Genomic DNA, 21343 nt, shown 5'->3' with positions numbered 1-21343 from the left:
GAGGGATTTACCCAGTTCAGTCAGCAGCAAGGACTGGCTGTGACCACTGACGACCAACTCCACCCTCTGTGGAGGATCACCTATGCAGGGGCACAGTGTGGTGCTCTGATGTGGTCTGTAGCTGTGTACTGGGTTTGCTGGACCTGAAGTTTCCTGGGTGGTGCAGGCTGAGGTCTGCCCCCACCTGTGTTCTGCCCAGGGCACCCTGCCTGAGCAATAAAGCAATATGAGATGGCTGCTACTTGTGCTGGGCTCTGAGATTCCCAAGAAAACCCAAGCTGTATATTTAGGCTGGCTCCTGCTAGTGCCGGGCCTGGAGCTCACTGAGGCCAGCTGTTACTTGTTTGAGAGGATTTAGGAAGTTGTGAAGCACGAGCCAAGACCAGCCATTCTTATGGAAAAGCAACTTGGATGGGCCTATAATTTAGGTGGGGCGAAGTCTGTGGGGATTTCCAAAGCAGGTCAAGCAGTGTTAGCCAGATTGTTGGAATCTCAGATATGGCACCCACTTGCCATCTCCATCTCAATGATTGTAGTTTTTTAAATTCTGTAGTTGTCAAACTTCCATTCAACTGGATTTTGATGATTCTGACTGATGGTTGTTCTATATTTATGTGTAATTTTGATGTGGTTGTACAAACAGGTGAGCCATGTCTGCCTACACTGCCATCTTGACCAGATCTCCCAAAATCGGGGCATTTAAAACACAGAGCAGAGTGGAGAAGGGTGAGGAATGGATCTGTTGATTTCCATGGAAACCAACCAAAAGAAGGATGGCAGTACCATTTTTATGTGAATTAAATGTCTGGTTTTCATTAGGCCGACATTGCCTTTCCTATAAGGGCTTAGAGCAACAACTACCTCAGTAACAATTCCTGCAGGGTAGTTTAATTTAAAGGTGCCTAACTTACATACTTACCCAACTGCTTTCAAAATTGGTCAGTCCTTCATGGTGGAAGTTAAAATACCATCTTTATCTTGGCTCTGTTTCTGCATCAGAAACCTGTCCCCTGCCATAAGGTTTCTTAATAGAGATCATTTGCTTAATTTAGAAAAGTATAAATCAGCAAAACTAATTGTCTGGCACTTTTTTTCTTAAAAACCAATTAATTTTACAGTGGCACTGAGTTAAGATTTGCATAAATAGCCCTACCCCCAGCACTTATAAACCACTGACTTAAAAATAACTCACACTCACCCTCCACCAGACGACTGGGTGGGTATCTGTGCTATGGGAGCTTTTGGTTTTTTTTAAAGGTGGAATCTTTTAAGTAACCCTGTTGGTCAGAAGCAGGAGAAAGATGGAAGATTTATAAACCTTTACCATTGATAATACCCCTGGCTGGTTTGGCTCAGTGGATTGAGCGTCGGCCTGCAAGCTAAGTGTCGCTGGTTCGATCTTCCAGTCAGGGCACATCAGAGAAGGAAAACTCTGATTCCAAAAAACCTCCGCTGCCTTGCGGCATACCTCTTCAGGGGAAAGGCTAAGGGAGTAAACCCCGACAGAAAATCCGGAGCCGGAGTCCCTAAGGCGGTTCGACGTTGTAGTCAACACCGGCAACTCCTGCGGCGCATCTGAAGCCAAGCTGTATTGACTCCGTCTTTCCCTTGGACCCTTCAGCTGCGAAGAGAGGGGGGGTCTGCTGCATGGGCAACAGTAGACCCTCCATATCACCCTGCCCAGGCTCTGTAGCTTCAGCTTCACTGGAGAGGACACTCCAGGGTCATCACAAAATGTCGATTCAACACGGGAGGAGACAGATACCGTGTCACTCCCGAGTTGGACTGCACAGCCATTCTCGGCGGTGCAGATAGACTCTTAAGAAGCTACACCATCGTCTCTCGAGACGGACGGCTGCCGACGACGACGACCATTGATAATCTTACCCATAAGTGGTGGATTTTTTCAAGTCAGTGTGTTATCCCACCTAAAACTCTTTTTGGGCTAACTGAGACCCTTAGGATTTTTTAAATTCCTTTTACTAATTCCAAATAGAAAATTTGTGAAATATAAACAAATGCAAATAAGATGATCTTTGACCTGGTACCTTATAGAATGTTTACAAATAGCCTTCATTAAAATGTATTTATTTATGAGATCAGACTCTATTCTGTCATCTGCTTACCTTTATGGGATAGAGTGTACTGTATGTGCTGTTGGATCTGGAAGGTGCGAACCGTTCTGACCTTTGAAATCTGGTGTGGATTAGCTGCCTTCTGGGAGGGAGAATCTGTAGATAGCCTGGTTCATTCCATAGTTTCTGCAACAAAAACATCTCCTCTTTGGAGTTCTGAATAATAGAACCTTGACATTTCTGACTCTATATTCAGGAACCCCACTAGTAGTGTATTTGCTGGGAGAGACTGAACAGCCCCCAAATGGCAAGTTTCCGCTAATGGCTTTATGCGCATTACCTAAGGCAGGTGCTCTAACCATAGCTGTCGACACTCAGAGTGCAAAGAAGATGCCTACAAGTGCTGAGCTGTCTCCTGGGCAGCCTTAGCCTCAGCCTCAGGATGGGGGGCAGATAATGCCTCAGGAAGCCAGATTCCTAAAACATGCATTGAAAGTGCAGAGCAGTCAGTGATTTCTCAACCCCACAAAAAACAGACAAATTTGAGTTTTGCTTCGATGCTTGTCTTTCAGTTGTTTAGAGCTGCCATACCCTCCCTCATTGGAAAGTAAACAACGGAAGAGCCTCCCATCCAAGATCCCTCTTCCTCCTGCACTGACAAGCAGCTCCAAATCACGGAATTCCCAGAAAACAAAAGGTATTTTCCTGTTGGTCACACAGATACTTCTATAATTGGTTATATTAACAGTTGTTAGTTGTGAATTACCAGTGATCAGTTATAGTTATTAGTCATGTAAAAAGCTAAAATTCTGTTCTTGTAATTAAAAGGGTCATTAAAGTAGACCTAAAAGAAAGGAGTCATCACCCATTAACGACTTTCTTTTCTCCTTTCTGTGCAGGAACAAATAAATTAGTGGATAACAGGCCATCTGCCCTAGCGAAATTCCTTCCAAATAGTCAAGAACTAGGCAACACCAGTAGCTCAGAGGGAGAAAAAGACTCTCCACCACCAGAGTGGGATTCTGTGCCAGTTCACAAATCTGGCAGCTGTAAGTATGGCAACTTGGGAATCAGTCTGGGCACAACAATTCAGCAGGGACATATTGCTTTAAAAGGCAACCCAGTGTCTGGTTTGCTGGAGCCAGCTTGTACTAGCCAGGAAAAGTCTGTTGTTAAATAGTCTGCTAGTATTAAACTGCAGTAGCTTAGTTGGTCATGGCGAGAGCATTGCTGGAGAATATGGGTTCTCACGGTGACGCATGAAAAGAATTTCAAGGGGCACATGAGTGGGAGAAGTTTGAGTAGTGGCAAGATTTGTTGGGTTGAAAATACTACTCCCTAGGAGATGAAGAGGGCAGGCAGGCTCTAATAGCAACTGCCCCAAGGTCCTTGCTGATCCTCCGTGTATTTTCTGGGTTTCAGGAACAAGCAGGCTGTCTTGCAAACTATTCATCCTATTTCCTCGGTTTTTCCAGGGCTGTGCTGGGCGCTCCCCCATCCAATGCCTTTCTTGGATCTTTCGGGGTTTTGAGCCCTTATCCTACCTAGCCTTTTCCCATATTTTCCCAGGCTAGACTCCTCCCCTTTGTGGTTGCCATTTTGGCTTCTATTGCGCTTGTTTCATGGTTTTGCTTTGTCATCTGGCTTCAACTGCACATGCCTATGCAAGGGAATTTCTCCCTTGCTGGTTCTCCCTCCCCCAAGTAACAGGCTGGTTATTCCCCATGGAGATTGGAAAGCTGGTCTTTCTGCTTGTTTGGGGATTGAGTCCCTTTGGTGGAGGATGCAGCTGTCCCCTGGGGAGTCTGTGAAGTTTTAGCTTCCTAGTTAATCAGGCTTAATGTCTGACTCTGTTATATACACAGAGAAATAGCAAGCGATTTACATCAGGTCTTTTGTTTCCCAGAAGCTGATGCACCAGCACACCACTGCCCATTGTCCAAAATGGGAAGACCTGTTTGGATTGGGGAATCATTCCAAAAACTGCTTCTTTATGAGAGGATTAACTCCACATGCTTTACCTTTCTTGTTCCTCATACACTTGCGGTGTAATCACTTTCTAAAAATTTAGTTTAGTCTCCACTTTACCCATATCTTTTACATAAACAGCCTATGTGAAGGTTTCATTATTTTCCTCACTAACTTTTTTACCTTGTTCTCAGATTTGGCCTGCAGTCAGTCATGACAGCAGCTCAGTCTACTAAAATAAGGCAGCAGTCCTCACCTGAAATAGAAGATAAGAAAGACGAACACAGGGAGGGGTCTGATGGCAGGATTTAGGATGGAGAGGGTGACAGTCTTAAGACTGACTTGTCTACACTGCAGTGTTAGAGTAAACTCACGTTTGGCTTGTTTGCATTAAAGGTGAAATCAGATTGAGCAACAAGATTGTTTAAAGTGAAGGGGGATTTAAATGAAGCATTAGTAAGTTGGATGAAGGCTAAGAACTTAGAATTCAGGTGAAGGGTACAGATGTGGGCTGTTCACAGGGGACAGGTCGCTTCTGGTGGTATTGGAGGAGGTCAGAAAATGTATAAGAGGTGGCTAGGGAAGGGTCAGGACAATTGTACAAATAATGACCCTACAGTGAAGATGTAATATCACTTAGGCACACTGGGCTATGGGGGCTTCTAAGGAGGGTGGACGGATGGAGAGATTTGAGCAGGGCTCATACAGGAGATGGCATTTGAGATGGGCCCTGAGCATGGGCATTAAGTCAACAAATAACACATGAGGGAAGAGATTAGCCACATGGTCACAGGTGAGAGTAGGCAGGGTGGTTGTAAGGACAGTGAATAAAGTGCCAACGCCATTGATGAAGGTCAGTGAGAACTCCTGGGGCAGGCACAAGGTGGTACTGAAGCTGGCAAATGGATAGCTTGGGCTTAAGAGAAAAGGATGTTTTCCTTCATGGTGCCATAATGGAGTTCTTGATACAGCCAAGGAAGGTGTAACCTTGTCTAGGCCCTAAGTGCTAGAGGTCTGAGGAGGAGCGTTAGGTGTAAGAGAGAATTACAATGAAATAGGACCATCGTGAGAGCAGGCTTCAGTCTGAAAGTGGGGAAGAACAGACACAGGAAATCAAAGTAGAATACACTATTCTTACTATACACAAGACTTGCATGGGACATAAAAGGCCTGCCAGGAGGGTGAAGGGAAATGTGTCAAGCTGGGAAGAGCTGTTTTGGGCAAAGATAAGAAACAAGGAGGGCAGTGGGGCTCTACAGTTGTGCCAGTATAACTGGGTCAGTGGTCTTCCTCAAAGACTGGGAGCCCATGGAGACTGCATTCACAGGGGCCAGAGCACTTTCCGTATACTTTGTATCAGTCAACTGACCAGCACCAAGGTACACGTGATAGCTTTTTCTTTCTTTTTTCTTAATTTAAAAACTTTTTAAGAGAGGGAAAGGGAGAGAGACATCAATGTAAGAGAAACATCAGTCAGTTGCCTCTTGTGCCCCGACTGAGGATCAAACCCGCAACCTAGGCCTGTGCCCTGACTGGGAGTTGAATCAGTGACCCTTTCTTTGTGGCACAACGCCCAACCCACTGAGCCACACTGGTCAGGACCTTAAAAAATTTTATACAGTATTTTTATTTCTCAGTTATAGTTGACATAGAATATTATATTATTTTCAAGTGTACAACATAGTGATTAGACATTTTAAAATTACAAAGTAATCCCCCCAATAAGTCTAGTACTCTTCTGATACCATACACAGTTATTACAATGTTATTGCTGTACTTTACATCCTTGTAACTGTTTTTATACAATAACTGCCGGTTTGTACTTCTTAATCCCTTCACCTTTTTCACTCATTCTCTAAACTCCCTCCCATATGGCAACCATCAACTCATTCTCTGTTTTATCAGTTTGTTTTGTTTGTTCATTCATTTTGGTTTTTTAGATTCCATATGTAAGTACAACAATACAGTATTTGTCTTTCTCTGATTATTTCATTTAGCACAGTACCCTCTAGGTCCATCCATGTTGTCACAAATGGCAAGATTTCATTCTTTTTTATGGCTAATAATGCTCCATCGTATATATGTACCACATCTTTATTCATTTCTCTGTCAGTGGACACTTAGTTGCTTCCTTATTTGGCTATTGTAAATAATGCTGCAATACACCTATCTTTTTGAATTGGTTTGGTGTTTCCTTGGGTAAATACTCAGAAGTGGAATTGCTGGGTGATCTGGTAGTTCTATTTTTAATTTTTTGAGGAACCTCTATATTGTTTTTCATAGTGGCGGTACCAGTTTGCAATCCCACCAGCAGTCAGTAGTGCACAAGGGTTCCATTTTCTCTACATCTTCACCAGCTTTTGTTGTTTGTTGATTTATTGATGATAGCCATTCTGACTAGTGTGAGGTGATAATCTTACTGTGCTTTTAATTTGCATTTACACCTGATTAGTTATGCTGAGCATCTTTTCATGTTATTGGCCATCTGTATGTGCTCTTTGGAGGAATATCTGTTCCTGTTCTCTAGTTTTCATTCGTTGTGAGTTCCTTATATATTTTGGATAGTAGGCCCTTATTAGATGTATCACTGGCCAGTACCTTCTTCTATTTGGTAAATTGTCTTTTCATTTTGTTGATGGTTTCCTTCACTGTGCAGAAGATTTTTAGTTTGATGTAGTCCCATTTGTTTTTCTTTTGTTTCCCTTGCCTAAGGAAACACATCCAAAAAAAATTTGCTAAGAATGATGTCACAGTTTACTGCCTACATTTTCTTCTAGTTTTATGGTTTGGGTTCTTACATTTAGAATTAATCTATTTTGAGTTTATTCTTGTATATGATGTAAGGAAGTGGTTTAGTTTCATTTTTTCCCATGTACAAGGGGGGAACCCCAAAAAATGGAATTATTTTCTGAAGGGTGAGCCCCTTGTAGAACATGCTTCCCCCACTAGGAGAGTGTTCTGGGAACACATCTGTATCAGTGTACCAGCTGGCGTTGTTGTGAGAGGGTGCATGCAGTTTCAGTGAATGTTTTTGAAACTCTTTCAACGTGTTTGCCCATTTCGTGATGGGTGATTTAGGAGCGCACCTGCACAGACTGCGCTGAGTGTTCAGCAGTTTTTGACCAAAAATGGCATCACCCCTGTTCATCTGATCTCATCCTGAGCGACTTTTTTGTTTCCCCGGATGAAAAAAGTCCTCAAAGGGGCATATTTTGCCTATGTGGAAGAGATGAAACAAAAATGGCATAAGCACTAAAAGGCATCAAAATCAACAAATTCAAAAACTGTTTTGAGCATTGGAAAAAAAACATCTTTTTATTTTTTTATTTTGGTTTTTCAATTACAGTTGTCCCCTTTTCCCCTAATTTCTCTCCCTCAAAACCTTAAACTTATTATTTAGAAACAGCTATTACTAACACTTTGTTGTGTTGATTACATATAAGTATAGACAAAAAAAAGAAATAGCCAAGGTGGTCTGGGTCACAAGCTGAGAGGACATCTTGGGTGGAAAAGTGCAGACTTCCTTGTCTACCTGTCTTGGTAAATCTTCAGACTCATTCCCTTTATTTAAAATGTTTATCATTAATGAATATTCCTCCAATTGCAGTAACTTGAATAAAATCATCTCTTTAATTATCTGTGAATTTTGTCTTTCATGGGTGGTAAATAGACTGGCTCCACAATTGATACAAATAAATGATACTTGGATTCTTTAAACAAATTCCAAGATTCTCAAAGAATAGGCTCATAGCTGAGAATGAAGTACATCTTACCTAGATGGGAAAGGATATGTTTCCTAGATATAGACTGATCTAATCAAGAGAGAAAAATCTTTCAGCTAAACCTATATTTCTGTTAGTCTGAAGAATATCAGATTTGAAATAAAAGAGAGGAAAAAGAATGTAAGAGAGAAAAGGGAAAATCCATGTACTTGGAATTAGGCCAGCATTTGAATACCATGCTCCATGGTTACCAAGCTGTGCAATTTGGGGTGAGATTGGAATAATTACTATTTCCTGTGGATATTTCATTTAGTCTTCTAGCTGGATCCTGGCTGTCAGTCAAGCCACATGTCTTCCTCTTTCAGGCTCTTTCTGTTAGTGAATGTATTTGGTCCCAGTCCAGGGCCCTCTCATTTCTCCTTCTCAGTATGGCTGTGTGCTGCCATGATCTGCCATTGAAATCTGCACTATGACAATAAACTGTTTAAAGTTTAATTTGTAAATGCATAAGAGTGGAAATATGGGCTTATCAGAAATGAGTGACCTTATATTAATCTTGTTTTCTTGTTTGACAGAAGAGACTAGATGGACAGATCAGAGAGAGATATGTAGTAGAGAGTGGATCCACCCTTGTCAACGCCTTTAGTAATGAAGCTCATGTAGATGAGATGGAGAGGCAAGGAAGATAATAAACTTAATTAGATGTGAACTAACAATAAATACTGCCAAAGGAAACCAATGTAGAAAAAATTACTTCAATGGAAAACATGCATTGTCTACATCATATTATAGACATTTGGCAAAACCTTTCTGGGTTGTCAGATTCTAGTCTTTTATTGTCTTTAAGCTGTTTTGTTTCTTTTCTAAGTTACTAGACATGCAAATTCTTACTTGTCAAATAGAGTTATAATATACCATGTTGCCGGGTTATGTCTTTTCTCTGCCATGCTGGACTTGATTTAAAATAATCCAGCTGAGGTCCCCAAATCCTATAAGTGCCCTTGCCTACATTTCTCCTTTTGAGACACTGCTGGTTCTTAGAGATGCTCTCCCTTCCTATGAGCATGTTTTATTTGTCTTCGCATATGTGCACTGATCCTGCCTATTCTGCAGATCCCCTCTTACTCAACCCTTCTCCCAAATCTAGCACACAATTCTCAAAATTGGCTTGAGATATATATATATATCTCTCCAAATGTACATATTTTGAATATATGAATTATTAGTTATTTAAAGGAGAACAGAATTGAGATTCTTCTCATACCCCAACTAAGTTTGTAACTAATTGAGTTTGTAACTAATTCAGTTTCATGCCCAATAGAAGTATTTTCAATGTGACTTTGTGGTCCAGCAATGATGGAAATTCTACTACTTTCACCCCAGAATTAGACCTTTCTACCAACTCACAAGCAGTTCTGGAAAACCAGGGGCCTCAGGAAGGTCCTGGTAGAAGCCACGGGCCATGGAACAGACCAGAGGGTAATATACCATGGGCAGCCGACCCCAGAGAGAAGAAACAAATGCTAGCGAAGAAGGGACAGTGGGAAGGAGTCTTCAACAAGTAGGGTGAATATCCCACATTCTCTAACATAATTTATTCTTTGGTAGAAAAAGTTAAAGGCTGGTGAGATTATTTAGGAAAATTTCCTCCTCATAGACCCTGGAAGACTAAGAAAAAGTGTTCACACTAAGGAAAACAAATAAATGATACTCTAGCATGATGTTTGTGAAAAGTTTGGCTGTTTGACAAAGTAATTGGAGGTCTCACCTGAGAGCTGGTGGAAAGAACAGATATTTATTCATCTTTGCCTAACTCTGCACATGATAGTTCAGATCTTCAATGTGAAGTGATAGTATGCAAGTGACTCTAAAAAGAAAGCAAATACATCAGGCCCATTCTTCTCAAAGTGCTGCTTCAAGTTGTCTGGGGGACTTTGAAAACTCAGTGGTGACTTCTAGCTCAAAAAGCAAAAGGAGCTCAAAAGCATTTTTTTTAAATTGTTTAAAAGGCAACCAGTTATAATATAAAGGAGAAAAAACGATAACTGCATAATACCATTATAACAATACGTTACAACATAAAATAGTTCATTCACAACAGCAATAAAAAAAATTTATAATTGTAGCTACTTACCCTAAGGATGTACATAACAATTTATTATGGGGCTACTCATCGCATAAATATTTATAATCATTCTAGCAAAGTGGTGGTGATAGTAGATGCTTTTTAATGTGCTAACTTGGCATTTGACAACTCTATATTGTCCTCAGCACCAAAGACTCACTAGTCCACGAAACAATAGGTCTGAGGACAATGATTTTATTAGATCTGTTATGTCACTTTAGAAATTGGGATGGGGGGTGATAGTTTTTATCTCTATGGATTGAAAGCAAACCATTTAGAAATAATCTTCTCTAGTGAGAAGAGATGCCTGGAAATTCACTTTGATTTGGCTCTTTGAAGGTGAACACACCATCTGCCAGCACCAAATATGTGTGGACACCGAGGATAACCACTCTTAGGAGTGTAAGAGTTATAAGCTATTGTTCAAGAAAGGATTTAATCAGGCTTTTTCTATGTCAAGAGATTGAATGGTAAATCTGCCCAGGTCCTGGCATGTATCTCAGGGAAGAGAAGAAGTTCATGCCCAATTGCATCACAGAGTCCTGAGAACTGACTGTGCATTATCTGCGAAAGCCAAGTTCAGATGCCTCTATTTGGGAGTGAAAGCAGGATCCCTCTTTGACTTAAGCTAGCACCAGGATCAGGATTGCAAGCACAAATGCCACCAGGCCAGCAATGTAAAGGTTTGTATCAGGAGGGCTGTCAAACAGAGAGAAAAGATGTCTGCCATGTAATGTGTTGCCAAATAAACTGCTTCTGAGGGCAGCATTTGACCACCTGCAGCCACTGGTCAACCTTGACTGAAGCAGTAATTTGATTTTCCTTCCAAGAATCACAGCTGACTCTGTAGAGATTGGTTGCCACAGGCATTCCCTGCTGGGCACTCTGTCAACAGTGACGCCACGTGGCAGTGAAGAGCAGTGAAGATCTGCCAGACACTGTCTTGAAAACAGATCAACCCCAAACCAAACATCCATGAATAGCTTTCACCACAAATATAGAAACCCCAAAGTAAGAGCAGGGAGAAGACAACTACCACCAGGCACAACCCACCTGGTCTCAGCATCTGCACTAGAAGAAGACACAGACGGGGGAAGCATCTAATGGACATGAAGGCAGGAGGCCTTCAAAACACCAGCGGCAGTCACTGGAAAGCCCTGAGGGGCTATTTGAAAAGAGCAGCTGAGACTGGAGGGTCTTGTCCTACCCTGAATTAAGCGGAGGTAAAGGGGCTGGAGACAGAGTGTGAAGGACTTCAGAAATGTGGATCCTCTGTTCCTTGACACCGAGCACCAAAATGCCTTTCCAGGATGTGGAACACACAGAGGAGGCATTGCAGGGAGGAACTGCAGACACAGAAGGAAAATGTCAATAGGAAGTTGGATGGGAAACTGAGCCAGGAATCCTCAGACAGTAAACCCCGTTTCCGAAGACTACATTAAAATAATTATGAAAAAGCTCTGCAGAGTTAGAGCTTTCTTTTTTTAAGTGTATTAAAACTAATTTTACCTAAAATGAATAACTGAAAAGGATTGAGATCAAATCCCATATAAGCATAGTATAAGAAACAGGAATCCACTGCTCTGACTGGTGTGGCTCAGTTGGTTGGACTTTGTCCAGCAAAGCAAAAGGTCCCAAGTTTGATTTCCAGTCAGGGCACAGGGTTGGGCTGCGGGCTCAGTCACCAGTCAGGGCACGTACCGACACAAACTATTAATGTTTCTAGTTTGCATCGATCTTTCTGTCCTCTATTTCTTCTTCCCTTTAACTCTCTCTAAAAATAATTAAATAAAGTCTTTTTAAAAAGTAAAAGCAGAATGAAGAGCAGAATACCATCTCCCCTACAAATGAAACAAGTCAGAGAGACAGGTCCACAAACTGACCAAAACTGTCACCTGCTACTTCAAAATGAGCCAGAAAACATTTAATAAAACAATACAGAAGATGAAAGAACATAGGGGTTGTGGGAATGAGTAGAATATCTGTTTGGAATGATAAAAAAAGTTCTGGAAATAGTAAATGCTGGTCAAAACTACCTACCCATGGGTGATCATTTTGCTTTGATCTATTTTTGACAGGTTTTGGGGAGATTCAAACTCTGTCCTGTTTCTTCCATCTCTCTGAGTGGTGCTCAATCTTTTGACATAATTATTTTAATTTAGATGGTAAAGATGGCTGCACAATGGCATGAATGTACTTAATGTGAAAGAACAAGACAAATGAGAAGTAGGTGAGATGATAGAAGTCTGGACAGAATTAACAATAAGAGAAAAACGTCAGAAATGAAGACTAAATCAAATATAACACAGGAGTGAATAAAATACAAGGATAATTCATTAATGGAAACAAGTGAAAAAAGAATAAATTTTTAGAAATCAGAAAGAAGATAACAGGAAATCTAGAGAAATGTCAAATATCAAAGATAGGCAAAAAAAGCCAGGACAGTTCTGAAAAGAGTAATACAAGGGCACATCAAGGTTTAGCACATCATAAAAGGGACATTGCAAATTAGTGGGAACGATTCACCCGTAAATTGTGATACATATATATTGGAGTGTAAGTAATTTGTCTGGAAGCATCCACAGCCTGGCAAAAGTGTCTCTAAGGGAGGAGGGAAATGAGTGTCTGGGGACCTTTGGGAAAAGGGTGACTTTTCATTAAATATACCCTGTTGTACTTTTCTGAATTTCTGTCTTGTGAATCTACTACCTCTGAGGTGTGACTGCTTGAGTTCAAATCCCAGCTTAAACAATTGCTAGCTCTTAATCTGTGACACTCTCCTAGACTATCCCCATATTTGTTAAATGGGGTGATTAAGGTAGCCTGGTGCTGGCTGAAACAGAATGAACTCCAAGTACTGCAAATTGCTAGTGGAAACAACTCAGATGCCCATCAATTGATGAAAGGATGAACAAAGTGGTAGATTCATTCAAATACATGAAGCAGTCATCAAAAGGAATGAAGGACTGACACACGGTACAACATGGATGAACTTTGATAACATGCTTAGACACATTGGCAGGGGAGAAGCCAGACACAAAGCCAGACCCATTGTCCAGGCAGAAAGCAGAGTAGTGGTTGCCAGGGGCTGGAGGGAGGAGGGAACAAGGAATAACTAAGTGCTAATGGTGAAGGGGGTTACTTTTGGGGCTGGTGAAAATGTTTCGGATAGATGATGGTGTTGGTTGCACAAGTTTTGAATGCACTAAACGTCACTGCATTTACAGTTTAAAACGATGAACTTGATAGTATGCAAATTATACCTCAATAAAAACAATTGTTAAAATGCACGTTACCTATTTTCAAATGATGATTCCCATCTCTACCTTTCCCCTATTCCACTCCCTTTCCCGCTCCCCACTCTCCCCCACTGCCACTTCCTGCAGCAGCCCCACAAGTCCTCCCAAGGAGCCCCTTGGAACTGATGCCTGCCTAGTAAGGCTGTTCAAGAGGCAACCCAGCGCCCACGTGCCTTTAGCTCTGGTCCCAGTGACAATGGACGCTGATTTTTCTGGTGGGCTTTAGTTGACAGCAGTGATTAGACGAGGTGGCACGTGCGGTCTCGGTCATGGAGGAGGCCATTGATGGCCTCTGCACTTAATGCTTAGGCTTCACCTGAAGTTTAATGTCATCCAACTGTAACATCTGGGTGTTATGCTCTGATAGCCAGGTTTCCACTCACAGGCCCTTGTAAACACTGAGGCCTTGGGAGATACGCCTCAAATGGAGGCTTTGCTCCACCACATGCAATGTGACCTCAGCCCATGGCTGAACCTCACGAGTAAAGTGGCACGGTGATGCTGGCCTCAAGTGTTGTTGGGAAGGTTGATGGTATTAGTAGTGCATTAGTGGGCCTGGTGCACAGGTGTTGAGTAAATGGTCATTTGTGTCCCACATGCTGTTCTGGGTGCACCTCCTACTGCAACAGTTCACTTGGCCAGGCCCCAGTTATCAGCTGCACCCAGGGTAACACTAAGCCCTTGCCACTCATCTGGTAGAGTCCCCTGTTTTGTACTCACCTCCCCCAACTACAATCATGCACCTGTATTCAGTTATATATTCTTTTAACTCTGACCTCAGACTCTGCTTTTTACTTCTGCCCTTTCCCTCCTCCTGCTTCTTTTGATAAACCCATAACATCTCCTCCATTTAGGTCCTATGGCCATGAAACAATTTCCTTCCTTTTTTTCTCAGTTCTTCCCTTTTGTCCTTCATTCATCCATCAAACTACCAATATTTCATTCTCACACAGCCACTGATCTCCTCCCCCACCAGAGAAAACCCACAATGAACAGCATCTCCAAACTCAAAAGGATTTCTTATTACTCATCCACTGAATCTAGAACATTTGTTTAATGAACTTTATTGTTTTAAAATATAACAGTACAGAGAAATTTGTATTTTTCTGTGGACAAAAGCAGGTATCCAAAGTGGCACCAACAATGCTAGCATCTCTTATATTGTGTAGCCGTACTGTTGAGAAGTTTCTGTTTCCTTTTCCTTCTCCTTGAAATGCTCCACTTTCACCAAAGAGCATTTGGCAGCCTTCTCACATTCCAGTTGAGCCTTCCTCTTCATGACCTCCCGCTCATCCCTCTGCACATCTGTGATGGGCTTTGACACCATGGGCCCAGAAACATTGGGTTTCTTCAAAGGAATTGGTTGAAGGGTGAAATCCTGGAGTAGATATTGGTTTGGGGGCTTGGGCTGGGACTGGAGCTTGGTCACAGCAGAGCGAATGGGCTCCCGATGGAAAGAAGTGAAAGCTGATGTTTTGTAGGACACAGGGCTAGGAGCAGGAGACTGAGGATCCATAGGCCGCGCAGGGTTGGTCGAAGCTGGTTGGGATGGGTTGTTCGATATCGGCCGAGCTGGTCTTGCAGGACCTGTCAAAGATGCAGCAGTGGGCTGGGCTGAATGGACTGCAGTAGGCCGAATGGAGTTAGAACCAGACCGGGCAGGGTTAGCCACAGCAGGCCGATATGATGCAGCAGGATGTGGCCTCTGAGGAACTCGTCGAGCCTGAGGCTTGTCCAGGTTAAGGAAAGGCAAAGGAATCAACTTGACCTTGCCGGGAGGTGGCAGCTCATACAGAGATGGCGAGGAAGACTCTCTTTCAGCACTGCCATCTCTTTTGACCTGAGTTTTCTCAGGACCTTTGCCCTCGTGCGAGGTATACAGCCCTGGTTTGATAGCTGGGGGCCGATGGGGGTCTCTGTGGTTGCTTGCATTTCCTGGGGCCCGGGAGGAAGACAGTTCAGTTTTCTTATGACTCTTCTTCCCCAGTGCAGGGAAAACCCGCACAGACTCCAGCATGTGCGTACTTAGGCAGCTGCGGGGCTTTTTGAAGGTCTCTGGCGTCAGCTCAGGTTGAGAGTTCTTCCGCTTCTTATGGGCAACGATTGGCTTCTCTTCTGTGATGACATTGTTCCCTGACTGCTTACTCTCTTCAGCTTTCTTGGAGTTGTTGTCTTGGTTTCTTTTGGTCTTTTCCGGCACATGGCTCTTAGTTTTGCTGTTCCTGCTGGACGCAGCTTTCTGGGGCTTGCTCTTAGAGTGCTTGACGCTGTTCTCAGGGACCCTGTCACTGGCTACATGTTTGCAAATACCCACTTTTCCGAAGCACATGCTGTCTCGGCTCTCGGGCTTGATTTTAGCTTTGGGTGCGCCAGTGATGGGCTCAGAGGCTTTATGTTTGTTCTTCTGGGCTAGAACAGAGGGAACCGTAGTGACACTTGACTTTTTCTGTACCTCATTCAACTTGATGGCTCTGGTATCCTTGTTTTTGATCACCTTGGGACCTTTGGATTCATGGAGTTCACCCAAGGACTTTTCGACCTGTGGAAGGTGACTGCTCTCCAGCAGTGTTGCAATATCTGCAGAACCATCCTCAGAGTCAGCCTCATTTCCAAGTGTCCCTTCGTCCTTAAGACTCAGGCTAGTCTCTCCGAGACCAGCGTATCCACAACCAGGCTGCCTTTCTGGGCCTGGGACATCGATGAAGTCGTGAAAATGGTGACTGTCACCGGCTTCTAAATGGTGCTGTGGAGAATCGTGTTTTTCCACTGGGACCTGGTAGGCCTCCAGAGGCTTTGAAAGGTCGGTTTTAATGTCATCCAAATTCTTACTTTCTTTCTGTTCCTGGCTTGGCACTGGGGGCAATGCCAGGAGATTACTAGAACTCTGCCCTGGAGCTACCGTTGAAATGTGCTCGAGCTCAGGTGGTGGAGTGCTCTCAAGTAAGTGGGTATTTCTAGTACTGCAGGGGTTTGGGAATCCTGGGGTTTGCGGCAGACAAGACGTTGTGCTTGGAGGTTGCAAGCCCAGGGAAGTCTCCATCCCCAAGGAACTCTCCGTCTCTACAAAGGAATTAAGGAGAAGTCAGTCAGTCCCTGGTAAGCAAGATGCTCCCCTTATCTTCATTCGTGCACCTTCCTACAATGGGAAATGTATTCCTACTGGCTCTTCTTAGGATCATGGTCAGCGTCCTACACTAGGAGCCAGAAGGCAAAGGTTCTACTTCCTCACGGGGATCATTTGATGCCATTGTTCCATGGTTTTCTTTGTATTGCACAGGGTTATTATGGGTCAAATAAGATGTCAAAGTGATTTTTTAAGTGTTTTACAAGCCTAGCGTTCTCACATAGAATTATTTCAATTCTCTCCACCCTTCTGACAGAATAATAATACTTCACACCACAAACAAGAGAGGGGATGGAGCTGTTCCTGATGAAATATACATAAACACAGCCACATCTCTAGCCTGCCTGCTGTGGACATCATCTTGGAGCATAAGGTCTTAAATCCTGGTGTAAACTAAGGATGTGAGGGAAAGTGAAACCAGCATTATTACAATAAGAGTTCTGAAACACCTTTACAAATAGACTAAAGCAAGAAATTAGGGACGGGAGTCATTTTAGTGTGGTAGCACAGGGCAGTGAAAGGGTGGTATCCCTTGGTACGCTCTTGTGGTTCTCATTCCTAGAGCATGCATGACCTTTAGAGTGTCCCACCTTCCCACCTCTATTGCGCGTTCTCATAATTACTCTGAAAATGGAGAGCGCTGGCCAAGGGTCTGGCAGTACCTGTCAAAGGAGTAGGAGATGGTTGAGATGAATGGACTGCAGTCGGTTGAGCTGAGTTAGAACCAGGTTGGGCAGGGTTGGTCATACCTGTTCGGGATGGGTTGTTCAAAATTGGCCACGCTGGTCTGGCTGGACCTGTGAAAGAAGCAGGAGTTGTTTGGGAAGAATGGACTGCAGTATGTTGAGCCGAGTTAGAATCATGTCGGGCAGGGCTGCTCCAAGCTGGCTGGGACGGGTTGTTCGATATCGGCCGAGCTGGTCTTGCAGGACCTGTCAAAGATGCAGCAGTGGGCTGGGCTGAATGGACTGCAGTAGGCCGAACGGAGTTAGAACCAGACCGGGCAGGGTTAGCCACAGCAGGCCGATATGATGCAGCAGGATGTGGCCTCTGAGGAACTCGTCGAGCCTGAGGCTTGTCCAGGTTAAGGAAAGGCAAAGGAATCAACTTGACCTTGCCGGGAGGTGGCAGCTCATACAGAGATGGCGAGGAAGACTCTTTCTCAGCACTGCCATCTCTTTTGACCTGAGTTTTCTCAGGACCTTTGCCCTTGTGCGAGGTATCCAGCCCTGGTTTGATAGCTGGGGGCCGATGGGGGCCTTTGTGGTTGCTTGCATTTCCTGGGGCCCAGGAGGAAGACAGTTCAGTTTTCTTATGACTCTTCTTCCCCAGTGCAGGGAAAACCCGCACAGACTCCAGCATGTGCGTACTTAGGCAGCTGTGGGGCTTTATGAAGGTCTCTTGCGTCAGCTCAGGTCGAGTTTTCTTCTGCTTCATATGGGCAACGATTGGCTTCTCTTCTGTGATGACATTGTTTCCTGACTGCTTACTCTCTTCAGCTTTCTTGGAGTTGTTGTCTTGGTTTCTTTTGGTCTTTTCCGGCACATGGCTCTTAGTTTTGCTGTTCCTGCTGGACGCAGCTTTCTGGGGCTTGCTCTTAGAGTGCTTGACGCTGTTCTCAGGGCCCCTGTCACTGGCTACATGTTTGCAAATACCCACTTCTCCGAAGCACATGCTGTCTCAGCTCTCGGGCTTGATTTTAGCTTTGGGTGCGCCAGTGATGGGCTCAGAGGCTTTATGTTTGTTCTTCTGGGCTAGAACAGAGGGAACCGTAGTGACACTTGACTTTTTCTGTACCTCATTCAACTTGATGGCTCTGGTATCTTTGTTTTTGATCACCTTGGGACCTTTGGATTCATCAAGTTCACCCAAGGACTTTTCGACCTGTGGAAGGTGAATTCTCTCCACCAGTGTTGCAATATCTGCAGAACCATCCTCAGAGTCAGCCTCATTTCCAAGTGTCCCTTGGTTCTTAAGACTCAGGCTAGTCTCTCGGAGACCAGCGTATCCACAACCAGGCTGCTTTTCTGGGCCTGGGACATCGATGAAATCCTGAAAATGGTGACTGTCACCGACTTCTAAATGGTGCTGTGGAGAATCGTGTTTTTCCACTGGGACCTGGTAGGCCTCCAGAGGCTTTGAAAGGTCGGCTTTAATATCGCCCAAATTCTCATTCTCTTTCTGTTCCTGGCTTGTTGCTGGCAGCAGTGCCAGGAGATTACTAGAACTCTGCCCTGGAGCTACCGTTGAAATGTGCTCGAGCTCAGGTGCTAGAGTACTCTCGAGTAAGTGGGTATTTCTGCTCTTGCAGAAGTTGGGGAATTCTGGAGTTTGTGGTAGACAAACTGCTGTGCTTGGAGGTTGCAATCCCTGGGAAGTCTCCGTCCCCAGGGAACTCTCCATCACTACAAAGGAATTAAGGAGAAGATGTCAGGCCTTGGTAAGCAAGGTGCTCCCCCTATCACCAATGATGCACCTTCCTGCAATGGGAAATGTATTTCTACTGGCTCTTCTTAGGATCATGGACAGCATCCTACACTAGGAGCTAGAAGGCAACAGTTCTACTTCCTCATGGTGGTCAATTGATGCCGCTGTTCCATGGTTTTCTTTATATTGCACAGGGCTGTTATGAATCAAATAAGAAGTCAAAGTGATTTTTTAAGTGTTTTGCAAGCCTAGCATACTCATATAGAATTATTTTAATTCTCTCCATCCTCCTGACAGAATAAGAGTACTTCATACCAAAAACAAGGGAGGGAATGGAGCTCCTCTAATTGAAATATATGTAAACACGGACAGTCTTTAACCTGCCTACTGTGGACATGATCTTGGAACACAAGGTCTTAAATCTGGTGTAAGCTAAGGAAATGAGGGAAAGTGAAACTGGCACTGTCACAATAAGAGTTCTGACCTACCATTACAATAGACTAAAGCAAGAAATCAGGGGCGGGAGCTCATTTCAGTGTGGTAGTACAGGGCAGCGCAAAAGGTGGTATTTCCTGATATGCTCTTGAGGTTCCATACGTAGAGCATACATGGCCTGTAGATGTCCCCGCCTCCCCACCTCTATTATGGGTTCTCATGACTCTAAAAATGGAGAGCAGTGACTGCAGTTAGTATTTCCTAAAGTCACTGGACTTAAATTCCACCTGTCAGTGGACTCGCCACTTCCAGGCTGCAGATTGGCCCTATTTTTGAATACTGGCCTTATTTCTCTACTTCTTGCTTTGCACTCACCTTGAAAATGTGTCTCTGAGATGGGTTGAGCAGACACAGAGGACGAGATTTCAGAGGCGGAGGACAATGGTATCACATTTTGGGGCTGAATGTCCTTTAGGACTATGACCACCTCTGGTTGAAGGACAGAGGCCCTCCTCTCTGTGGAGGAAACAATGCAGCCATTGGTTTGGAGGTAGGGGCTGAGTTCTCCAGAGAGCACAGGCTCCAGTGTGACCTGACTGCCTTCCTGGTAGAGTAGTGACAGGCTATGTCCCAGGTTTGGAATCTGAGATGGTGTCACCTGAACAAGGCGTGCAGAAAGTGACGGATACAGAGGGGCCATGGTATTGGCAACTGAACTAGTATCGTACTGAAATGCCATAGACATGGAAAAACATCTGTGTTTGGTCAGGAACAGTCACAGTGAGGTCTGAGTGATGATGACTTCTTTTCAGAGCCTCCTGTGATAGCCCACTGGAAATACCAGGATGGGAAGCGGCTGAGGTGGAGATCTGGCTCTGGCCAGTGCCTCCAGGCCACATAGTTATGCTAGCATGTTGGTAAAAGTAGGCACTACCCATGAGTGGTAGTAAAAGGGGGCAGAGGCTGATGGCAGTAGCCTTTCTGAACTAACAGCTGGAGCAGAGACTTTGGAGAAGTTGCAGATGCTTCCTGTTAGGGAGGCTGCATTGCTCAGTATAGGAAGAGAGGGCTGCAGAGAATCTGAATTTCCAAGGAGAGGTGGATTTTGGAACTTCTCTGTGGAGAACCAGAGGACGACGAAAAAAGTCAATGAGACTGATGAACTCTGTTTGTTGAATAACACTATCTTAGATCAGTGGTTCTCAACCTTCCTAATGCCACGACCCTTTAATATAGTTCCTCATGTTGTGGTGACCCCCAACCATAAAATTATTTTCGTTGCTACTTCATAACTGTAATTTTGCTACTGTTATGAATCGTAATGTAAATATCTGATATGCAAGATGTATTTTCATTGTTACAAATTGAACATAAAGCATAGTGATTAATCACAAAAACAATATGTAATTATATATGTGTTTTCCGATGGTCTTAGGCAACCCCTGTGAAAGGGTCGTTCGACCCCCAAAGGGGTCGTGACCCACAGGTTGAGAACTGCTGCTTTAGATTATTGTTACCAGAAAGCCTCTAAGACCAATCCTCATGGAGATGTCAAAAATCAAACAGTGTATGCTGGTTGTAAATGCTAGAGCAGTTTGCTACTCTCTGTATTAAGTGGCTTTGCTCCCAACTTGGCAAAAATGTGCAGAAGGTCAAGTCGTGTGGCTCATATATTGTTCTGTGGCTTAGAATCAACCTCTCCTTGCCCTGTCATGTCTTGAGAATGCACTCATGTGGATTTGCATGCTATTTCCTAGACTTGAAGCATTTAGAACCAGAAGTCTTTAGAGAACCTCTGCTCTAACATTCTCCTGTTATGAATGAGGTAACTGAGGTTCAGAGTGGTCAGGTAGACTTGTTCAAGTTTTCCCCTTATGTTAGTATTATTCCCAGGCTACATAACCTTAGCATCCTGGCTGCCTTGCCAGGACCGTGCTCGGAGCATTACACAGCCATAAACTGGGAACAATACAGCTCTAATGCAGGTGGCATTTTGTCCATGAGAAACCAGTACAGCTATTACCATCATAATCTTCAATGTCTCACTTTGCCTGCAGTTTACATGTTATTCTTAGAATTCACATGTAGTTCAGTCTGACTGGTGAAGATATACGATCATTCTTATGTTCCTGAAGCCTGATTTCTAATCCTTTCTCAAAATGACTATT

At 43.7% G+C, this 21343-nt stretch overlaps 1 pseudogene; it reads right to left on the bottom strand.

The window, feature by feature from the left end:
* Positions 1-17993: 17993 nt before the first annotated feature.
* LOC150006506 (uncharacterized protein C2orf78 pseudogene) lies at positions 17994-19875 on the bottom strand (annotated as a pseudogene).
* Positions 19876-21343: the final 1468 nt, after the last annotated feature.

Source organism: Furipterus horrens, unplaced genomic scaffold, assembly GCF_987537825.1.
Source record: "Furipterus horrens unplaced genomic scaffold, mFurHor1.1.pri manual_scaffold_6, whole genome shotgun sequence".
NCBI classification, from domain to species: Eukaryota; Metazoa; Chordata; class Mammalia; order Chiroptera; family Furipteridae; genus Furipterus; species Furipterus horrens.
This window is presented reverse-complemented; position numbering and strand designations above follow the sequence as displayed.